The following is a 24149-nucleotide window of genomic DNA, read 5'->3' on the forward strand; positions in this document are numbered from 1 at the left end:
AATGCTATTGAGTTCTTACATTAGATATGAACTGGAGCAACTATACAGCTTTCAACAATTTCTCCAAAGACTCTATCAGTGCTACTTTTTCTTTTCCTCAGTGATGACTGATCATTGCCAAAACAAATGACCCTAATTAGAATGATCATATTTACTTTTCCCTACAGTGTGGACACTGAATGTGATTGCTGCTACTTAGGTTTCTTATTTCCCTGAGGCTTGGTTGTTGAGCTCTTCTTTAAATTATATGAGTCTCCCCAATACTCATCCACTAAAGTCCATAACCACAGTTTTGCTCATGTTAGAATGTGTTTCTGTTGCCTGTAATCAAAAGGATATCATTTAGCATGTTCTAGGCAATGGGTATGTTGAGTCTCTGTGATCAGGGATCATGAAGTTCAGTGGAGACAAGTAAATCATCCGTTGCAAAAACATGAGATAATTAATTGTTAAAGCAAGAATAAATCTTGGGTTCCATGGGATACATCTGAAAGACTTTTAAGCCAGGCCCATTTGACAGGGTGTAAGGGTGCCAGGGGAACTAAATTCCTCTACTTTTCCTCATTCTTCACATCATTAAACATGATGAAATTAACCTGGGATGTCACTCCATTTTAAATTGTACATCTAATCTCCTCACCACTCTCGATGCCTCTACCATCACAACGTTACCCCGGGGGAGCCAACACCCATATAGGACTATGTGTACTATATAAAAGTGTGATTTTTCAATTCTATCAACCCCATCCCCCCTTTTTAAAAAATAGCAACAAAAATTAATATCCAGAAAAAAAAAGAAAAAGAATTATAGTTAATGTAACATACCTTTCTAGAAATTTTAAATACAAAATCAATAATGTTTTGTGATATAAAGGAGGAACTAAACCAAGTAGTTTAGTATACAATAATACATATTTTGATACAGGTACGACTGCACTAGAAAAAAATAATTAGATGTTTACGAATCTATGTAGAATCAAGTGAATATGGCAGCCAAAAAAACACAGAAAAATACACATTTTTTAAAGTCAACTCAAATACTATAAGTAGCTTTCCACTGATAATGTGGTTTTTCGAGGTGTGACTATGATTAGAAGTCTGTGATTAGAAAGATCCAAAAAGGAGCACCTGGGTGGCTTAGTGGGTTAAAGCCTCTGCCTTCGGCTCAGGTCATGATCTCGGGGTCCTGGGATGGAGCCCTACATAGGGCTCTCTGCTCAGCGGGGAGCCTGCTTCCTCCTCTCTCTCTGCCTGCCTCTCTGCCTAATTGTGATGTGTCTGTCAAATAAATAAAATCTTTTAAAAAAAATCCAAAAAAAGCAAAATCTTCTTTCATTTTACATGGTACAGTGACTCTTGAACAATGTGGGGGTTAGGGGTGCCAGCCTCCTGGGGTGGTCAAAAATTCATGTGTAATTTTTGACTTCCCAGAAATTTAACTACTAATCATCTACCATTGACCAGAAGCCTTACCAATAACATAAACAGCTGATTAACACGTTTTATATGTTGTATGTATTGTTTACCTTATTCTTATGATAAAGTAAACCAGGAAAAAAATGATATTAAGAAAATCATAAGGAAGAAAAAATACTTTTAGAGTCCTTGGCTTCAGGTATTGAAAAAAATCCTTGTGTTACATGGACCCAAGCAGTTCGAATCCATATTGTTCAAGAGTCAGCTGTAGTTCCATTCTTGAAAAGCAAAGTGTCTGTTAAAGTAATGCAAAAAGACTTTGGTTTTTCTGTGAAATAGTGTTAGATTCTAGGCTCAAATGATTTAAACAGATTTTTAGCCAACATAAATGTCTAATAGAACTTTAGAAAGACAGGAAGGACACAGGACAATTATATGTGCTAAACTGTCAAATGTCTTACTAAATATTTAGTTTCCCTTGACTATACCCAATAAACCACAGCAAACCCAATCACCAAAATTATTATGACAAACAAAAGCATCTCCACTCACTTCCCCAAAGTTCCCAAGGAACAGTGCCACCTCCACTTAGAACCAGGGTCACAAAGAAAACCGTGAATATGTATTGTGAACTATCACAAAAATAACCATACATAAGACCACGAGGGAAATTTGAGTCAATTTCTCATATTTTATGTTATTAAAACCCATGATTCTTGACCACAGTTCAAAGAAATTTGAAAGTAACATTAAGTAACATCTAGAAATTAAAAAACATTACACATACATATTTCTATCCATTTGAGGGGATAGAGAAGAAACAGAAATTTTAAAATAATTTGCATCAAATGACAACACTACCTATATAAATATAGATAAAACAATACTTAAAAAGGAGTTACATATATTTTTTTAAGATTTTATTTATTTATTTTTTGGTAAGAGGGAGGAGAGGGACAAGTGGACTCCCTGTTGAGTGTGAGCCTGACACAAGGTTCAGTCTCAGGACCCCGAAATTATGACCTGAGCCAAAATCAAGAGGCAGACTCTTACCGGAGTGAACCACCCAGGTACCCCAGGAGTTGTATCTTTAAATGCATCTTACTATAAATATAAAACTTTTAAAATAAACAAAGAACATTTTCAGCTCAGGAAAAAAGGCAAATTAAAAATGATAAAATTAAAAACCAAGATTGATTGAAGTAAAGAAAGAATAAAGATATGGTACAAGTTAAAAATCCACCACCAAGAAATTAGAGCAGATTAATAAAATCTAATGTATTCTTTAAAAAGGCTAATAAATTAGGAGCTACCACGAGTGCAATATCACATAGGGATAGGGGACAGTGTCAGGACACGATGAGGACATGACCAGTTCAGTCCTGAAAGCAGGAGAATGTCTCGTGGTTGCTCTCCTTGCTACGAGATGGGACCAAATTAAACAGGAGGGCTTTGCATGGCTCAGTTGGTTAAATGATTGCCTTTAGCTCTGGTCATGATCCTGGAGTCTTGGGATCCAGTCCCACAGTGGGCTCCCTACTCAGCAGGGAGTCTGCTTCTCCCTCTGATCTCTCCCCTCTCATGCTCTCTCTCTCTCTCTCTAAGTAAATAACTAAAATCTTTTAAAAAAACAAATAAACAAACAAACAAAAACCAAACAAACTGGAGGAGCTTCTGCTTCCATCTAGTCCAAGAATTCTTCCGGGCAACAATGCCAAATGGTGGAAAAGGTGATAGAGTAGATATGCAACTAATTTTTTAATCTGTATTGGCTTCGATGAAATCAGTGGGAGAAAAAATATATTAATACTCTGCATATCCAAAAAAATATCTGTGGCTTCTGGAGTACCGCTTCTGTAAATAAATCTTATGACTGAGGGGCACTTGGGTGGCTCAGTGAGTTAAAGCCTCTGCCTTTGGCTCAGGTCATGATCCCAGGGTCCTGGGATTGAGCCCCGCATCGGGCTCTCTGCTCAGCAGGAAGCCTGCTTCCTCTCTCTCTGCCTGCCTCTCTGCCTACTTGTGATCTCTGTCTATCAAATAAATAAAATCTTAAAAAAAAAAAAAGTCTTATGACTTTATTTTTTCTTTTTCTTTTTTTTTTTCAGGTTTTATTTATTTATTTGAAAGAGAGAGAGAGTGCATATAAGTGTGAGAGAGAGGCAGGGAGAGAGGGAAAAGCAGACTCCCAGCTGACTGGGTAGCCCTCCGTGGGGCTCCATCCCAGTACCTTGGGATCAAGACCTGAGCCAATAACAGATGTTTAACTGACTGAGCCACATAGGTGCACCCTGTCCCCCCACCCCCATGGTTAAAATGAAATAACAAAAAGTAAAATAAAAACTTTTAAATGTTTCCTCAAATGCCCGCCATAACAGAGCACAATCTCTAAATACTATTGGGGTTGGGGCTATTTTCCTCATTCTGGTGCCATTTTCTTTACTATAAGACGTGGGTTCTGTCGCCAGAGTGCGTATGTTTCCACTGTTAGAGCTCAGCTCAGCTTGGCTAACGTCTCATGGATTCTCTTCTCCACATTGTGGCTTTAAGAATATAAAACATTCTTCAGCTCTGTTGAATTATTTGCTGTTTTATTTTCACTAGATAAGATATCAGAGATCTGTATAGTCTTGTCAGTTTATGGGATTGCCTCACTTATATCTCTAAACTGTTCCTGCTGGCTTTCCCTCATCGTATGATTGTGTAACGACCGAAGGTCTACTCACATCTAGATTTCTAGTTATGTTGCCAAAAAATACCTCGAGCATGGCGTTTCTGTTTGTGGCTGAAAACATCTCAACTAATAAAATCATTAAAAATAAATAGTAATGCTGATGAATGTCAACAAAAATCATTTGGCAAGTAATAAAATAATGCTTTCCAGGTGTACATACATCAAAGTGATGGAAGCATCCGCAAACCCTCTTCCTGCAATGGCTTGGGAATTAGTCTTTACCCTCAGGGAAGACATTTTTCCAGCTAACATTTTAGTGTCTTAAAAATTGCCAAGAAAAAGTTTTGGTTGGTCAAAATCTCCCATGTGCTTTTTGTGATTAATACGAAAGGAATAGATCTTACTTGCTTGATTAATGATGAATGCCAATAGATTTTGTAGATATTTTAAAACATGGACTATTTAAGCCAGGATAAATCCTCCTGTATTGAGACTGGCAGGGAGAAGTGGAATAAAAGCAATAGTCCTGTAATGATGGTGGTGACTATAAAATGGAGACATGATTATATATTAGTTACAAAGAATCCAAGTATGTTAGACAAGACAGGCCATTAAAACAATTGATGCTTCCCAGTGGGTTTCAGTCTTTAAAGCTTCTCTATCAATATTGGCATATGCAATAGGCGAGAACAGATTTAGATCTTATGAGATCTGAAACTTTTATAATTTCACGTTGTTTATAATTTGCAGGGAATGCTTATGGAAACGGATAAGATTATACATCCAAAATGAAGTAAAAAATAGAATATTTAAATTGAGAAAAAAACTGGCAAATGTCACAAACGTAACAAAATCCAGAAGAAGAAAAAAACATATTTTGATTAATAGTTGCCTGCCTTGATACTACATTTTTTTTTTTTTTTTTTAAAGATTTTATTTATTTATTTGACAGAGAGAGATCACAAGTAGGCAGAGAGGCAGGCAGAGAGAGGAAGGGAAGCAGGCCCCCTGCTGAGCAGAGAGCCCGATGTGGGACTCGATCCCAGGACCCTGAGATCATGACCTGAGCCGAAGGCAGCGGCTTAACCCACTGAGCCACCCAGGCGCCCTTGATACTACATTTTTAAATTACTGGTTTGATTAATATTTCCAAAACACAACACAAAAGTAATCTGAAAGTAAGGTATACTCAATAGCAGTTCAAACACATTTTAAAATTGTTGCTATGTACACTGAGCTACACTAATTTGCAATAAATTACTCTTATCCTATATTGATTTATTGGTTAAAATGTGTAGGTGCTCTGTGCTTGTTTCTTCACTTTATTTGCTGAGTTGGTGGCAATTTGTATGCTGTTTTGTCTACGTCTGCCAGATTTCATTAGGAAAAAAAATGCATCAAATATGCTAAGACAAGTTTGGTAGGTTGGCACACATAAAACATGCCACTGCATACATAAGACACCCCTCAACCTTGCAGAGCTGCTTTGAGATTGTGCCCTGTAAACACAGGGATTCTCATCAATTCATTCTGAGCAGGGTGCCTGGATGGCTCAGTTGATGAAGTCTCTGCCTTCAGTTCAGGTCATGACCCTTGGGTTCTGGGATCGAGCCTTGTGTCAGACTTCCTTCTCAGCCAGGAGTCTCTTTTTCCCTCTCCCCCTTACCCTACTCATTCTCTCTTGCACTCTCTGTCAAATAAATAGAATCTTCAAAAAAAATTCCATTCTCAGTAATTCCCATCAAAAAAGCAAAAAATGTCAGGTCCTTTTCTAATCATATATGATACACATACACATGTACATACACATATACATATGCACACACACACATGCACACACACACACACATTTTTGTGTATTGCTACCAAGAGGAGTTGAATTTCTATTTTGATTGTCAGTGAAAACCATCTTCTGCTCACAATTCTGCATTTCTAGGGCTTGGAAGATTTGTTCTTGCCTATTCCACGGCTCTCATGTCTGCTCCACTTCTCCCAGCAGGGTTAATGTGAGGGCTCTGATGTCAAGGCTAGGGGACCTACTTGCAACATGATACAAATGACCAGAATCTCTAGGGTGGACAGGTCAGCACAGAAAACAGTAGAAGTTTTCCTGAAGGTGTCTCCTAAACATGACGTGATCAGGCCACAGAAACTCGCCATGGATGTGATGACAAGGCCTAAAATAAATCTGAATTACCAAACCCAGTTGAAGAGAATTCCAAAAATAGCCGCCCTCAGTTGAATCCCCAAATTCACAGTAGCCTTTTTAATGGTCCACTAAAATCAGGGATTGGTATAATGGATGGAAATCAGGGTGAGAAGAGACAGTGATCTTCATAAATCATAGTTAAATTACCGAACTTGACAAATTCTTTAGAACCATGAGACCATCTGACCACATTATGAGCTCCCTTCCCATGATGTTGAGGAGGCTCAAGTTTATTGTAAATCGACCCTTGTAAAGGAGCTGGCTGTCATCCGTACATAGATTACTCTTTGTTTTTAGTTCTTTAGCTGTTACCTTTATCACTTGATCTTAAATATATAGTCATCACATCTGATTTAATGGAAGGCAATTTGCTGGTCTCTGAAGTAGAATTCTCTGGAAGCATGGGTGCCAGCCAATGACTCCGGAGCCTGCCACTTATTTCCTGTTAACAGCATCTTCTATGCCTTCAAGACAGTCCGTCCTGTGTACCTAAGCCCCAATTAGATAATCTCAGAAACTTAAATAAGACAGGTCACAAGATCATTTAATATTAGAGACTTAGAAATCACAACTTTCCAACCCCAGGTGTTCAGATAAGCAGCCGAGGGTCAAAGACACCAAGTGATTTTCATTTTATCTTCTTATTATTTACTAGAAGAATGAGTCACATCCATACACCTTACTTTTTTTCAGTATTTACTTGTTGGAGCTGCTTTGATAAAACCCTCCTGCATATTCACACAACCACTCTGCATTGAGAAAAGCTAGAATATGTACAATATTACTACATGACACAGACTTTTTTCTATATTGGTATTTTACATAATTTAATAGACAATATATATGCTGCTAAATCAGTCGATTTTTTAATGTATGATGGTTTTGAAATACATAATTTGGAACTAATGTACCTTTAAATGTATGCATTTCCTACAAACTGAATGGGAGAGTGATGGCTTTAATTTAAAACAAACTATTCATCATGGGTTTGGGAAACATTTAAATGAACTCCAGGCTTAGTCAAATTCAATACTTCATGTTATGTTTTTTGTAACACAGAATAAACAAAATTATTTTTGAAAATTGCCAAAGGGCATTTGAACAGCATCATCTTCTTTTTCTCCCCATCAGTTATTTGTACAATCTTCAAAAATTTCTTGTAGAGTTTGCTTTTATTTTTTGCCCAATAGTTATGTTTTGTGGTCAGGCTAATTACACGTTATAGGGTCCTACCTATGACTTGTTTGATTTTTTGATTGCAGAAAATTTTATTATGTTTAAAGGAAATTAGATGAGGAAAGAGAGTGAATAATAAAATTAAACTTTTGATACTGTATTTTAGATAATTTATTTAAATTATTTTTAACTGAAATTACCTGGACAATCATTTTTGTTCTGTGGATCAGTTTTGTGTCTTGAGACATAGTATAAGAACATTGGTAGTTATTTAAACATTTATTAAAGAAAGAACATACCCCACGCAGAAGAGATGGCAGTTTCTAATATCCTGAGCGTGACCGAAGCTACAAAGATGTCTAGCATAAATGATGATTTACACTAGAAAGCAAAATCTAATGTTCATTTATAGCTTAAACTAGTTCATAAATATCTGCTTTTAATCACCAAAGACAGTATTTTCTAAAATTTATATTATAGGTGATTTTTTTTCCTCAAATATTTTCTAGTAGATGAATCCTCTTTGCAAAGGGATTGTAGCAATTTATTAAAAGAATAATAAATTTACTTAGAATTTTTCAGAGCACTCTACCCTGAATGTAGCTTTCTTCACCTGCTCCAGCCTATTATTGGTATTTACTGGAGATTAGAGCAATTCAAGGACAGCTGGTATCACCCTTAGTAGAGACAGGGAATATCTAAATTAATTTTGATTCGCTCTGAGGAAGTAGCATCCATTTGTTCGAAATCAAGGGGTATTCAATAGAGCATTACATTTACATCATATTAAACTTCAAAATAGCATATTTAGCTTTCAGTAGTTAATTAACTACACATCTCTGATTTGTTTTAAAATGTTTTATTTTCCTAAAAACATTTTCCTTAATGGAAATCTGGACTTAGATTACACCTCAGCAACATTGATTATCTAGCTCCATATGGGTCAAATTATGTAAAATGTTACCATTACCGAAAAAAAATATAATTATTTGATTTTGAATATTTTGGTTCTTTAGTTTGAAGCCGTTGTTTTTGTGTTGATGTTGGATGTTTAAGTCGGATGCTGATAGAATGATTACCCTATTGGACTTCAGAAAATGTGGTCAATGAAATAAAACTATGACACTTGTCTAAACAAAGCAACTGTCAACTCACATCACAGGCTCCTTCTAAATAAAGGAGTCCAGTACATTAAATTTGTTTTTCTTTAATGAACCTAAGCTTTTCACTGTCATTACTCATTCCTTCTAAAAACAGAGGGAAATGCAATACATTACTCAAGGGAGACCATTTGTCTTGAGGTGCCTATTTTATTGATGTAAATAAATGAGATTTTGGCTCACTCAACTACCAATATTTTGACTTCATAGAATTTCTGTATTATATTGAAGGTTGCCATTTTTAAATTAATTCATACCCTTCCCAGAGAATCTAGTGATAATGTTCAGGAGCTTTAGGGTAAGACTGTTTGAAAATCATTGTCAAAAAAAACATGTTACAGGGACTCTGAATGCCTCGGTTGGTTAAGTGTCTGGCCCTTAATTTTGGCTCAGGTCATGATCCCAGGGTTATGAGATGGAACCCCGGTTCCGGCTCAGTTCTGGGAGTAGAGCCTGCTTAAGATTCTGCCTCCCTCTCCTACTGTCCTTCCCCATGCCCTCTCTACAAAACAAACAAAAAAGGCATGGTAAGAGAGAGAGATGAATGGTGATTTTGTTCTTGATTCATAGAAAGATAGGTAGAAAGAAGGAATCAGGAGCCGTCATGTCATCATACTCCAGTTCTTTGACAGCTTCTGTTTGTTGAACACACTGTTCAATATACCATAGTTCACTTTTTTCTCACTACTCCTCTACATGGTGACTATTCCCAGGTAAGAGACCAGCCTTTGCAATATCATTATACAATTACTGCAAGTGAACCATGTTTCTGATTTGTTTTGGTATTTCCACTAGTAACTACAGCAAATTGGATCTTTATGACAGAATCCTGTGTTCAAAAATTTCACTGCCTGCAACACATGGAACTTGCCATCTAAAATTCCAAAATATTGCGTGTTATTGAAATCTTCCATCTTGTGGTACAGAGAACAGCTAAGCCACATACTAATCTGTTTACAGAGGGATTCTCTATAGCAACGTTCTGGCTACCTTGGAGATGCAGTGGACTACCTCTCTTCGGTGGCAAAGAAATCACATGTCTAGGCTAGGGCACAATTTTTAAATGAATGTAGATTGACAGTGTAGACTTCATGGCAGAATGAGTGGCTGTGAATGTTATGAACTTCTGTCTTGTCTACACACTTGACACGTTTGTCCATAGGTGTAATTTGATGATAACTCTCCTGTGAATTATCCTGTATCATAATAATAGTTTTTCCCCAGTGAAAAAGCCAATAAAGTGGTCCATCAGTCAGATGGTAAAAGAACAGCTGAATGGAATTTGCTTCTTTTTAAAATGATCTTATTTATTTGAGAGAGAGAAAGAGATAGTGAGAGAGCACAAGCAGGGGAGCTGCAGAGGGAGAGGGAGAAGCAGGCTCACCGCTGAGCAGGGAGCCAGACTCCAGAACTCAGTTCCAATACTCTGGAATCATGACTTGAGCCAAAGGCTAGTAGTTTAACATTTTTATCCACTTATATATAAATGGGGTAGCATTATTGAGGGTACAAAGAGTTATGTTGATGCATAGGTTTTCACAAAATTAAATTAAATTTCTATCTGATTTTTTTACTCTAGTATTTAATAATCTATCCATACCTTCTTTCAGTAAGATAATTGGGTAATTATCTTGTTCTAATTAAACTAAATTTTGGTGGTAAGGGTAGGGTATAAACAAAGAACATATTTATGGACAAAGCTTACTTTAGTAATTTTCTTGTTCTCTGAGTGGGTACATTTAATCTGTACACCTTTATCTTTGCAGTTACCCAGCACTTACTTGCAGCTATGTTTCCACAATAAATTATAATATCTGTATTCCCTTTGTGTTGATTATGACAATGGTCTTTCTTTCACAAATATATTTAATTCTTTCAGTGTTTAGAAATTGGACAACCTGTTGCAATTATCTTTCCAATATTGCTTATTTATTCAAGCAGAATGAAATAATAACTAGATATCATGGCTGTAGTATAAGACAAGATGTTTCTCAATCGCTTTGCAGGAAAACATGGAATCCTGCAATTCCTAATCAGCTGTTTTGCTATAAAATATCAACAACATACAGGTGATACCTGATTATCTTAAATTTTATTAAAAAATCTATAATGTTTATAGCTAAATTTGAAGTTTGAATGGGAAAATTCAGTCTCTCAAAACTATCAAACACAAAAGAATCTAAGTATTTTCCCTTGAGTTTCATAAACCTCTAAAGTATATTAATGAAATGAACTATGTAAATTTTTAGAATACCAAACACGATTCTTGATTTCTTCTCTTCTTTCTTTCTCTCTCTCTCTCTTTCTTTCTTTCTTTCTTTCTCTCTCTCTCTTTGTCTCTCTTTCTGTCTTTCTTTCTTTCTCTCTAAGAAAGAGTGAGGCCGAAGGGAGAGAGAATCTTAAGCGGACTCTCTGCTGTTACCGAGCCTGAGACAGGGCTTGATCTCAGTCAGGACTCTGAGATCACACCTGAACCAAAATCAAGAGTCAGACACTTAACCGAGCCTTCCAGGTAGCCTCTGGATTTCTTAATTAAGTACATTTTAGGGTATTTAGTTCTCAATTTCTGAGTACAAGGTGTGATGTCTCCATTTCGCTTTCTCATACTTGATATCAAGTAGTGAAAATTTCAAGGAGAAAATAACGCCAAGCCCCTTTTCAGTAACAACAGTGAAATTAGAATCCCGAGAACAGTGACTTTCTGAGTATCAGCTGGTGAAACCAGTTATCCTTGAGTCATTTCGAAGGGCACAATTAATTCTTGAATTATGTTTACTGTTAACATTACTTATTGAATAACATCAGGCCTGAGACTTATGTAATTAGTTTACATTTGTTTCATCAATACAAGGTGTTCAGTATGCGGCAGAGGGTCCGCTGTCTGAAACAGAAGGTCACTTTGCCAGACCAGATCTAGAGAGGTGGAACTGGGGGAGAGAGAGGCCTCATGACAGGAGACTAAGCTGACAGCAATCCTATGTCACATTTCTCCTGAACAACAACAATGAAAACATCTCTCCCGAATAACATGCACTGAACCAGCTACCTATGCTCTATCGGGTACGTCACCAGACTCTCTCCTACCACAATCCTTGAAATTGTACGTAGTCCTTCCCCGGGTGGGATCAGGCAGTTTGCTATTGTTTTCTCAACACTCCTGGCAGAAAAAGAGTAGCTTCCTACTTGAAAGAACCCTGAACCAACTCCTGTGTTCACTCCCACTGAAACTCAGAGCTCCGATAAAGCGGGGTACAGCTAAATGCAAAAAGGTAATGGAAAAATTAACCTTCCTTAATTACTTAGTAACTATGTTCCTTTACATTTACCGTATTCTACCGGCTAAAAGCAAGTCATCGGGTCCTCACATACTGAAGGGGAGGTTGTAGGGTGTGAACAGCAAAGCAGTGAAACTCCTGGGGCCACCCTTGATAATTACCACATGTTAATATCAGCACATTAATAAATTCTGCATTTTTGTATTAATATTAGTGCATTAATATTTCAGTAGTTGTGACAATCAATGCCAAATGTTATTGATAAATCAATACATATTTTTATGATATTTTATTCTATATATTCTCTGTTTTTGTTTTTAAATAAAATATCATATACAAAATAAGACCATAGCAATCTTTAACAATTTCATTGTTGCTCAGTCTTAACTGTTTCTCTGCTGTGAAGAATAAATTCCCTATAACGCATTATGGCAGGATAAGAATTTTAGAAAAACTATCTGAAACAGCAGAAGTGAGAAGCATTCGTGAATTTCAAGCACTGTGAGAATTTTAAAAAATATCAGAAAGAGGACAGCAGTGATTTTTAAAAATCATAAGCTAATATGTCATTCATTTTGCATAAATTAAGTTTTATTCAGGGCAGCCTCCATTGATAACACATTTGAAAAAGAAAAGTTAAAATGGAGAAATGATTACTGTAAGAAGTTACTTGTCTGTAACAAACTGTTCATAAATGATGGAAAACATCCAAATCATTTTCCTCACTGTACATTAACGATATTTATGTGTATTTGATTATGATTACCATTGGCCTCATTGCGTATTTTACTGTGTGTGCGTGAGAAAGAGAGAGAGAAAAAGAGCGAGAAGGAGGAAATGATTAGGAAAGATGGATGAGAGTCTAGTAGAGGAAATAGACCTTTTGAAGATGGATGGGTGTGGAACCAGTGACCTTGACAAGGTCATTACTGGACCTACATCCCTGACTTCTAATCAGAAGAACTGATGTTTGTCTACGGCCATACCACCCTGAACGCGCCCGATCTCGTCTGATCGCGGAAGCTAAGCAGGGTCGGGCCTGGATGGGAGAAGAACTGATGTTTGTTTAGAGTATTTATTGGTCTGAATTATGTAAAACAACTCATCTGCATTCTGGTTTATTGACCACCAAAATCTCATGAAGTCACTACTGGGTTAACATCCATTTTTCTGACAAGGAATCATAGCCTTAGAGAGATTAAGGCACTTGCTAATGTCATACTACTAATAATTAGTGGACCCAGAGTTAGAATAAGTTACTTAACTCCAGAATCTGCACTTGGCTTACTAATTCAGGCTTTTAAATTTCAACATTATAATTGAGGCTAAGAAGCAGAAAATAAGAGACCCTTGGAAGCAAATTAACAGCATTTATTCATTCAATTTTTAATGAGAAGCTGCATTTTTTTTTAATCTATGATAACTTCTAATAAATGGTCACAACATTGATTTTTGGATACACATACACGCTATTTAAGTATATCTTACCTCTAAATAAGTTTATTTTCACCATTTAATAACTTCTCACTATCTTATTTCCCTGTTTTGTTTTTTTTTCTTTTGTGTCTGTGTTTATTCAATCCCTTTACTTATCTATATTCATTCCAACAACATGAGACAAAAACTTACCTGCTATGGGAAACAACACTAAAACAATATTTATTAGAATTCATCCACATATGAGAGGCAGACACCAACAACCTCCTAAAGTTTTGAAAAGTGTGGAGTTGTTCCTGACTTTGCATGTGGAGCTCCTTAGAGAACCACCTACTAAAGCTAGTTCATAGTGCATTAGCTGCGGGACAAAACACCCTTCCATCCGATCCAGTTCCTGACTAGTTGATATGATGTGTACTGGCATTAACACTAAGTTAGGCTGCAAGCTGTGTGCTTGTACCTCTTTTCTCCTTTCTGATCTTTTCTTTTCTTTCTTTTTTTTTTATCTTTTTCCCCCCTTCATCCATATTCACAGCTGTGGAATTGGTCGTCTTTGAGATTTTGATAATCAGGGTACAGATTTGATGGAATCCAGCAATAATCAATAATCCATTGAAGGATATGTACTTCATAGATGGTTCTCTGGGAGACCAATTCATTTACCTAAATGGGCAACCCCCATGCTAATTTACTTAACAGAAACCTGCAGTTGTGGGCGATTCCATGCAATGAGTGGGTTGCATTCCCATACTGGGCTAACACCTTAGGGGCATTTTTGTTGTATTTTCTTGTCTTATATTGTATGTATGTATGTATGTATGTATGTATGTATGTATGTATGTGTTTTAATTTTACTATTTATCTTGAGAAATGTTCTAGTCTGGGTATGACCTCAGCAGAGCTTCCCTAGGTCTGTCAACCCAAATGAGGCATGCTGACAGGCCTGGGAAGGTAAGCTACGAAGACAGCTTTGGAAGGTAAATGGGTGACCGTTATTATTCCATGATTGCTGAAACCACCTCTGGTGACTTAATAGAAAGTTTATTTGTTTCCAACATACCCATTACCAAAACATGGTAGTTAAGTAACCCCATGGCCAACTGCATTGTGTCAATCAAACACTAGACTAACTAACCTTTTATTAACCAGTTGGCAAGGACTACTTGGGAATAAAACAAAACAAACACAGACCTCTTGAGTCTTCTTACCGCATCTCCATTTTCCTTTGCTGTTGAAAACAAGCATAACGTGTCAAGCTAGAAGTGAACTTTAGGCAGGTGGAAACCAGCAGCCAAACTTGCTGAGGGTCTGTTGGAGGTTAGTCTCTGAAGTAAAATGATGAATAAGAAATCACTTCCATTTTGGCAACTCAGAGCCTAGGAGGTTGACAGAAATTAAAAAAAAAAAAAAAAAAGGAAGTTAATTACAACAAAGCAAGAAAATGACAAAAGCAAGCAGCAGCTATTATGGTGGTGGGAAACAGAGTGTGCTGGATGACTGGATGAGATGGTGGGCTCCAAGAGGAGCCTTGAAAGAAGAGATGACACTTAACATGAATTCTTTAATATGGCTGGGAGTTCGAGGCTACCACTGTCAAGGTCTACATGCCTTTGTATAGATAATGTATAGATAACAACTAAGAAGAACTACATCTTTGAATCTATGTTTCTCTTTCTTCTGTAGTCATTTGAGTTTCATATCCCAAATTACAAAATGTTCTCAGGGGATAGAGGCAGGCTTGGCCAATAGTCCTTGTCTCAGTAGACCCACAGCCGCTCAGCTCCATGACTGCCACAGCAAAATGCAGATATACGTCAACGATGCAGATCTAATTTAGACTGACAGGGAGTACTCGGAAAAACTCTGGCATTCTATACAACTAAATGAACACTCGATGGGTTCTGTTGTTTTTAAATGAAACTTCTTGTGTTTCTCCATGAGACCATAAAATGTGGAACAGTGCTGGAGGCCTCTGCTATTTTTATCTGAGGTGCACAAAAATTATGACTTTTTTTTAAAGGAAATGTCATTCCGGTGATGGGTTGCTAGCTCCTACCACATGCACCAAGGTGACTTTTAGAGCAGTGCTTTGCAGTGCTCAGACAAAGTCAGAAACTCAGAATGTTCAGCATCCTGAAAAAGGCTCACTGATTGGGACAATATTTCTTCCATTGATAGACCACACAGCACTGTGCTTCTCTTGCAGTTTTATAGTTCTATTCTTTGAAGTGATAACTGCTCAGCAGAGCTAGCTGAGTGTCTCTCTGTATGTGTGTGTATCAATGAAACCATGTGTGTATATTCTGAATAAGTCATTAAATGACTTAACCTAACCAATACTTAAGCACAGGAGCATAGCTGATACCAGTGTTGGCATGAGATTACTTTCTTTAGGGTAATACTGGTTCAGCTCTATCTGTGCTGGAAAATCAAACTTAGATTATTAGTAGGGTTGGAAATAAATGGCATACTTCTTTATGGTAATTATATGTGTAGGCGGTGAAATATTAGTCAACAGGCTTTTACCAAAACAGTAAATGTTTTTGTTTTATTCTTTTTTTCTTTTTTAAGATCTTATTTTTATTTATTTGTCAGAGAGAGAGAGAGAGCCCAAGCAGAAGGAGAAGGAGGCAGAGGGAGAAGCAGACTCCCCACTGAGCAAGAAACCCAGGACCCTGGGCTCATGACCTGAGCTAAAGGCAGAAGCTTAAACAACTGAGCCACCCAGGTATCCCTATTTGTTTTGTTCTAAACTCAGTCTTACCCACAATATTTGAAGGTCAGTAATCTTCAAATGCAGACATTCAGATGAGGTTTCACAATGAAAAGATTAGAATGTATCTGTTCAGATAAAGTGTTACATATCAATTTTGAAGTCATGGTTAGTAAAAGCATGGACTTTCATAGGAACCTTCTTACAAAACAGAGGTAACCGAACTGTGACTCATACACTGAACTAAAGAAAATACAGTAACAGCAAAAGCCAATAAAAATGTGATTTCTCAGATAAATATAAATCATTTCTAGGTAAACTAAAAGGGGAAAAAACAGGTGTTAACATCCTATTATATAGAAGTGCACATTACTTTTCAATCTCTTGCTTATTATTTGTGACTTTAAGAATGCCATCTAACCCTTTATAGGCTTTAGTGATTCCCCCATATAAAATAAAAAAAAAATCTAAATCATCTCAGGTTAATATGTATATTATATTTATTATATTTATAATTATATTTAATTATATATTAAATATATAGATACATAATATATATTTAATTATATATAAATATAATTAAATTGCATTATGATTGTTATATATTAATATATAAATATGTTATATATACATAACGTGTGATTGTATTTTAATTATATAACATATATAGCATCATAGAAAGTTTCTTGCTGTTTCTTCCAGCTCCAGGGTCTGCATTCTCACTGGTTTTTAGAATAATAACATATATGCAAACTGCAAATCTCAGATTTTAATGAAACAACTTTTATGTTATGAAGGAGAAAAGATTTCCCAATTTTGAGATTATTCTGAATCTTCAAGGCTGTGTGACTGAGAACGAAGCCGATGTTTCTACTATGTTGTCCGCTTGCCTTTTCCTCCTCATTTGTGCTGACCTGCCAGTTCTTCCTTTGTTACCTGAAATTCCAACAATGGTAATTCTTATTCTTCTTGTCAGAGGCCACATAAATAACACTAGTCATTGTCTAAGCTCAATGTGCCCTCTGGGGTCAATGAAGAAATATTTTTGTGTGAAAACTTGAACTTTCTCTTGGGTAAGGGCCTGTTATTTTCATAATTCAGCTACAATTATGTCATCAGAGCATTCTTTCCAGGACTGCCAGGCATAGAATAATTGATAACAGAATAGCTATACTGTAGAGTGACTTCACTTTATGAAAATAAACCACAGTTATCATTTGAAACTTACATGAAAGAGAGATTAATGGATCAGAGGAAGAAGACTATAATTCTATAAATCACCGCAGCTCACTTGTCCATTTCCAATTGCGGCGATTGGTGAATGATTCTAGACATTTTACACTTTCAGTGATCAGTAAGGGACAGTAAATTAGACAGGTTGGAAGAGTTTATTGGTTGTCCTGGTCAGTTTATGTAAGGTTCTATATGTCTTATTTCATGGTAGGAGGCACGATGAAGAATGCCCCAGCATCCTGTTTCATTTCGACTTGCTCTCTGTGCCCAAATCTCTTTACCTTTCAGTTCAATGATTTCAATAACGAAAACATGGGAATTACGTCCTTGGGGGATGATGTAAGATTATTTGAAAAGTGCATTGTGCTATTCCGATGCACGTTGCTACATCAGTAGAAAATATTTTAATTAACAACATGTAAATCACTCCAAATTTCTTGACCAAAAGAGATATTTTGAAGAAGAATTTGAGAATTAAGCACTTAATGAGGAGTCATCTTACGAATATAAATGGATTCATGGGATATGTTCATCAGTTTGAAGCTTAACACAATTGAAAAGCTGTAACAGGAGTTTATTGTTAAGAAGTAGCTTGAACAACTCTTTTAATTCAATGTGTCATTTGAGTTGTTGTTAAATAGCCATAGCTTATTTTGAAATACAAATTAATTATCTATTACAAGCATGCCATTGCTTATCTCCTTCAAAGTCTCATCAGTATGCAAATGATTCTAATTAGGTCACTGTCAGACAATATTAGTGCAGAGTCACTTTCCATGGTTTAGAATGAAAGGTTTTGGTTCTTAAATATTTATAAAACTGTTTCTGAAATCAGCTTTACTTAATTGGGATTATTCTGGAAGTCTTATTGGTTCAGAGGAAATAATCTATGACAACAAAGAAAACATTCTTTACAGAGCACTGATGTTTAACTGACACAAAGACAATTAGAATATTAAAGAAAAATATTCCTCTTGTCATATACATTTTGTTTTATATTCTTAAATCACTAAAATATCTTTCTGTATATTTTAATCATCTGTTTTTTTAACGTTCTCCATGAGAACAAAGAATTAAAATGATTGCAAATGTACTTTATAGAAAGTTTAGTTCATTAGGGATAATATTCTTCCCTACAATAAGAGAATTACTATCAATAGATATTAATTAATAAAACAGGGCATCCCATGGCTGTATTACTATGTCCCATAAAGTAGATTTTGATTAAAAGGATGTCTTTTCATATGTCCAATCTTTATGATCTACTTAGATCACAGAACTTTTTTTTTTGAACAGCCATAGCGAGATTTCTTGTATCATTCAAATTCCCCGACATTCTCTTTACTGTTGAATATAGTACAAGTCCAAAGCAATATGTTGAATATGGTCTAGGTCTAAAGCAATCATTTGGAAAATGAATAGCAACGAGGGAAAAATCAGTATTGCCAAACTTTTCCTGGGCACTATGTGCTGATGTAGTTTGATCGCCACCACTCTCACCGCCCCCGCCAGGTGATGGTCATAGTGCGTTGTGAACAGAGAACAGTTCTTTGAAGGAGTCGATGGGAAAGGGGGAGGCAGCTTAATCAGAGACCAAATGCGGGGGACACAGAAGTTGAGGCGTACAGGATGATAATGGTCTAGAAAATTAAAGATGTGAAGAAGAATAGGAGAGATTTAATAGAAAGGAAGAGGAGAGGTGAGCAAATACGACATGGGGAAACCAGAAGAAGCCTCAGAAGCAGAAGCACGCACACCTGAAGAAAACGAGGGATCTAAGAAATGAGGTTCGCTGAGACATTCCATAACAGGAGGCAAACGGACCTGTACACCAGACCCCAAGCAGCATGGTCCGAATCTTTGCTCTCCAGCATCCTTCAGCGCAGATACCCTTTCTCCTTTCCACATGAGGAGACCACAGCAGAAAGATTACAGCAGTTTGCTCTGGCCAGTGCAAAACTCAAAACCCGTTTTTTTTGTTTTTTGTTTTTTGTTTTAGAAATATGTGTCCTTGTTGTTATAGACCTCTCTGAGAGACATTACAGCATCACGATGAAGAATTTATGTTCTGGAGTTAAACATGAGACAGCTAGCGCTCAGTCAGAAGTGGGATAATGAGTGCATCATTTTATTTCTCTAAGACTCAGTTTCCTCTTCTGGGGTTTATGCAGATTTAAGGAATTAAGCATGTACAGGGTTTAGCCATAATTTCTGGACATAGAACACAGTAAAAAAATATGGTATCTATTTTTGTTATTATGTGTCCAAACAACATGGCCCACTTATGTTTATCTTAAATATAAGATATACATTATATATAAACATATATGAGATATTATGTATATATAGCATCTTATATATAAGATAGACATTATCTTATAATGTTTATATTTTATATCTTATAATAATATATAATATATATATAAGACATAAGATATAGATATATATATCTTATATATAAGATAAATGTTATTGGGCCATGTTGTTTAGACACATAATAACAAAAATAACTTGCAAATATAATTCATTCTTGAGTTTCTCTGATTTGCCTATGAGGCAAAGCTGCTTCAGCTATCAGGAAGGACCCTCCAACCTCCTACAATATAGTATTCCTCCAACTGAATATTGAACTAATTTTCAAAGGATTCTAGTTGAAGGCTGTTGCCCAGAATTCCAAATCGCTTCCATTTGACATTTTACTAATATCCTACTGATAGCGGAGGAATTTGGTACTGTGAGTGGATAGGCAATGGTTAAGGGTACTTTAACAAATTATTTTTAACCTTGCTAACATATAGTAAAACATAATATGTAAAAACCATTTCCAGTTGTAAATCATATGAACTATGTATTAAATGTAACTTAGTTGTTTTTTAAAGATTTTATTTACTTGAGAGAAAGAGGGAAAGAGAGAGAGAGAGCACAAGCAAGGTAGAGAGGGAGAGGGAGGGGGAGAAGCAGACCCCCAGCTGAACAGAGAGCCTGGTGTGGGGTTCAATTCCAGGACCCTGGGATTGTGACCTGAGCCAAAGGCAGACACTTAACCAACAGAATCACCCAGGTGCCCCAAAATATAATTTAGTTTTTAGTAAAGTTATAAACTCAGTAAGGTTCACATAACAATATCAAGTTGAGATGGTGATTATTCTTTCTTTACTAACTTGACACTCGTGGTGTAAAATGTGCTCCAGGCTTTCAAGGTGCAATGTTGTTGGGATTGAGTTTGCTCACCTGACCGCATGCTGTGTCATGTCTCAATTTGTCTACCATCTTTCTTTATTTGACTTACTGTGTCCCACATGTCACTTAATCTTCCCCTGATATACATAAGTCATTTGTACAGTTAGTCAACATTATTTATGTCTTCTTAGCCCATAATGTTAAAAATTACATGTATTGCAATGTTAGTCAATGAAATTTTGAGATAGTATTTGATAAAAATTATCATTCGTGTCATCAGAATATGCTTGTATCCTATGTTGCATAAGTCACCATCATGGGGGTCCTGGGTGGCTCAGTCAGTTAAGCATCCAACTCTTGATTTTATCTCAGGTTTTGATCTCAGGGTCATGAGATTATCTCCATGTCAGACCCGACACTGAGTGTGGAGCCTGTTTAAGATTCTCTCTCTCCTTCATCCTCTGTAGCTCCCTGCTCACACACTCTCTCTCTCTCTCTCTCAAAAAAAAAAAAAAAAAAAAAAGAAGAAGTACAAAGCATGTATTTAAATATTGTATTTCTGCACTGTGGCCTACTAGATATCCTACCAACTGTACTCTGAAAATCTCTAGAACTTCCTTGTAAATTCTTTTCTGAGCTTCTGAGAGCATGAGGGAGGTCAGCGAGCCTAAAAATATCATAGGGGACAGGAAGCCAGCATTCTACGCAGTCAGTAACACCACCTGTTCCCGTGTATATGCACTGTGCTGACCTCAACGCTTGCATGTTAATACTAGTGTGGGAGGCAGGAAATGGCACCTTAGGCTCCCATGACTGAATCCCCCACAAAAACCTGGGGCCCTCACAATACTAGAGCTTTGCTGAAAAGGTTCAGGAGAGCAAAATAGGTTTCTATTAGAAGGCAAATTTTTAGGCTGTACCAAGCTATGGTCTCTTAAGGAGAAAGATCTTTTCACAAGTAACTTAGAATGATTAATTTTCTCACACATAGATTTAGGGTTTGGATTTGGATTATTTATGTTATTGTCATGGTTCAGAGGAAATGCTGGAGTTGAGAAATTAAGATAACAGGATTTCAAATTGATAGCTCCCCGGGGGTCCTGGCAGAAGCAAACACAAGTCTCTCCTGGAGAGGTACAGCCTTCACCAGACATCTCAGCGGTCTCATTCCGTATCCCGTGTCTTTTGATCACTCTTTCATCTCGTTTTATTTTACCATCTATTTTATTGTGTTATGTGGAATTTCCAGGTCACTACTTTTCTCAAGCTGTGCCTAACCTGCTGTTTAATCCATCTGTTGACTTTTAAAGTTACAATAATTTTATTTTTTTATTCTTAAAAGTTGTGTGTGTGTGTGTGTGTGTGTGTGTGTGTGTGCGCGCGCGCGCGCGTGTGTTCTCCTTGATAGATTTTTGATACTCTTCCCACTCTACTTTAATCTGGGACTCAGAATGGGTGAAAGAGAGGGTAGAGGGAAATGCCAACAATAATCTGTCAACATTGCATAGAAAATTGTTCTGTATTTTATTGGATTGCCATAATCTGAGTTACTTGGCTATCACAATTAGTCAGGTTTTATTGTCCCTCCTGCTCACTCATGGTGACTTCTTCCCTTGTTTGAGTACTGAAGTACTAATTTATGAGTGCCATCCTCTTAGAAGGATTTGTGTTTGCTTTTATAAGGCGCCAGTGGAAAGTAGCAACCTCGTACACACATTTAATCCCTTGCCTTTGGGTTTCCATATCCAGCAAGTATTCATTTCAACTCAGGAAAAGTGAGCATAATCTTATTATAAATTGTCAGGTGTTCAGTGTTTCTGTAAAGAAATTTGCCAGACTAAAAACTTCCTGGCACGTTCAAATTTATCCTCTTGCATGAGGAGAGGTATACACACTGCAGGGCCAATTTTTGAGACAACCGCTCCGAGTCCTGTGTGCATGTCTGTTTATGTATTTGGACTGAGGAAGACATTGTTCTCCACTGACTTTGAGTGTCAGGAAAAATTTGATTTAGTTGTTCAATTACAACATCCTGCTACATAAGTTTGATAATATTCAGTTCCTCTTTTTGAAATAAGAATGGCAGAAAGCAAAAAACAGTGAAAAAAAAGAACAATTTTTTTACTTTATCTAGTTAACACAGAGGAGTTCCTTTGTCTACTTTTTCAGTAATATATTCTGAGAGTCCAGAACAGTGTCTGGAACAGAGTAGATTGAGCCTATGAGCTCAATCAATATTGAGCCTATGATCTCTTTTCTATGTGGAATCTAAACCAAAACAAAACAAGCAAAAAAAAAACCTCATAGAAAAAGAGATCAGATTTGGGGTTACCAGAGGGGGATGAGGGGGGATGGGGGGAGGGGAGGAAGGTGGTCAGGGTATAAATTTCCATTTATAAGATGAATAAGTACTGGAGATGTAACGCACAACGTGCTGACTACTACCAACTGCTTTGTGACATCGAGAAGAGTTAGGCAGTAAGTCCTAAAAGTTCTCATCACAAGGAGAAAGGTTTTTCTTTTTTTTTTCTCCCATTTAGTAAGTTCTATATATATGAGAGGATGGATGTTAATTCAATAAGTCAAAAGTCAAACGGAGAAGGATAAATACCGTATGATTTAACTTATATGTGGAATCTAAAATAAAAAAAGGGAAAAAAGAAAATGACAAATGAATAAACAAAAAGCAGAATCAGAGCCATAGATGCTGAGAACAAATCGATGATTACGAGAGGGAAGGAGTTGGGGGAAGGGTAAAACGGGTGAAGGGGAAAGGGAGACACAGGCTTCCAGTTAGGGAATGAATAAGTCACAGGAATAAAAATACATTCGTATCTAAAATACACATTTTCAAAATCAATTGTATTCCTATATGCCAGTCTCAAATTACCCTTTTAAAATAATTGAAAGAAGGGTACTACTTAGAGTAACAACAGCAAAAACAAATCAGGAGCAACCTAACAAAAGATAACCTCTTGTGTGTGGAGAAACATCAAACTTTATTAAGAGAGATTAAGGATATGACACCACACCCATAATGATATGATACCAATCAGTAACATAAATATGTAAGTTTCTCAAAATTACTCTATGAATTTAAGGCAATATCAATAATTTCCTACAGAATTTATTAGAAAAGTCCACAATCTTAAATTGCATTTGAAAGAGATAGTTGCCAAGAATAACTAAAAATATATTTTAAAATATTAATGTGGAGAAATATTTCCTGCCTGATCTAAGGCCCATAAGCTATCATTACTGTACAGAAATAATTAAATATATATATTTATGCAATAGAAAACAGAGCCCTGAAAAAGAACTTAATATATGAGTTAGCATAAAATATGATAAAATTGGCTTTGGTTTTTGGTGAACCTGCAGTATAAATACCAATTGTTGGTAGTATATTAAGAAAAAGTAAAATTGGACCTCTACACCAAAGACAGCAATTAATTCTGGGTAATTTTAAAGATTTACTTTTGGAGCCAAAAACAATCCTTTAAAAATTAAAATCATATTGAAGTGTGCTGGCTATTTGTTGAATTTTTCCCTACTCTATTCCAACCTGCCATGTTTTTTATATATACGGCAGAGAGCTGAAACTCTGAAAACTACTTTTCCTAGATTTCATTACCAGCTAGTTTCCACTTTTTCCTTATCACCTTTCTTTCTTCCA

At 36.3% G+C, this 24149-nt stretch overlaps 1 long non-coding RNA gene across 1 annotated transcript in view; it reads left to right on the forward strand.

The window, feature by feature from the left end:
- Window positions 1-11828: 11828 nt before the first annotated feature.
- The window catches only part of LOC132002502 (uncharacterized), a 90099-nt gene continuing 77778 nt past the window's right edge, over window positions 11829-24149 (forward strand). Inside the window, exons 1-2 of the long non-coding RNA XR_009399925.1 lie at window positions 11829-11904; window positions 15943-16075. This is a non-coding gene — a long non-coding RNA (uncharacterized LOC132002502). The remainder of the gene's footprint in view (window positions 11905-15942; window positions 16076-24149) is intronic.

Source organism: Mustela nigripes, chromosome 15 (assembly GCF_022355385.1).
Source record: "Mustela nigripes isolate SB6536 chromosome 15, MUSNIG.SB6536, whole genome shotgun sequence".
NCBI lineage: Eukaryota > Metazoa > Chordata > Mammalia > Carnivora > Mustelidae > Mustela > Mustela nigripes.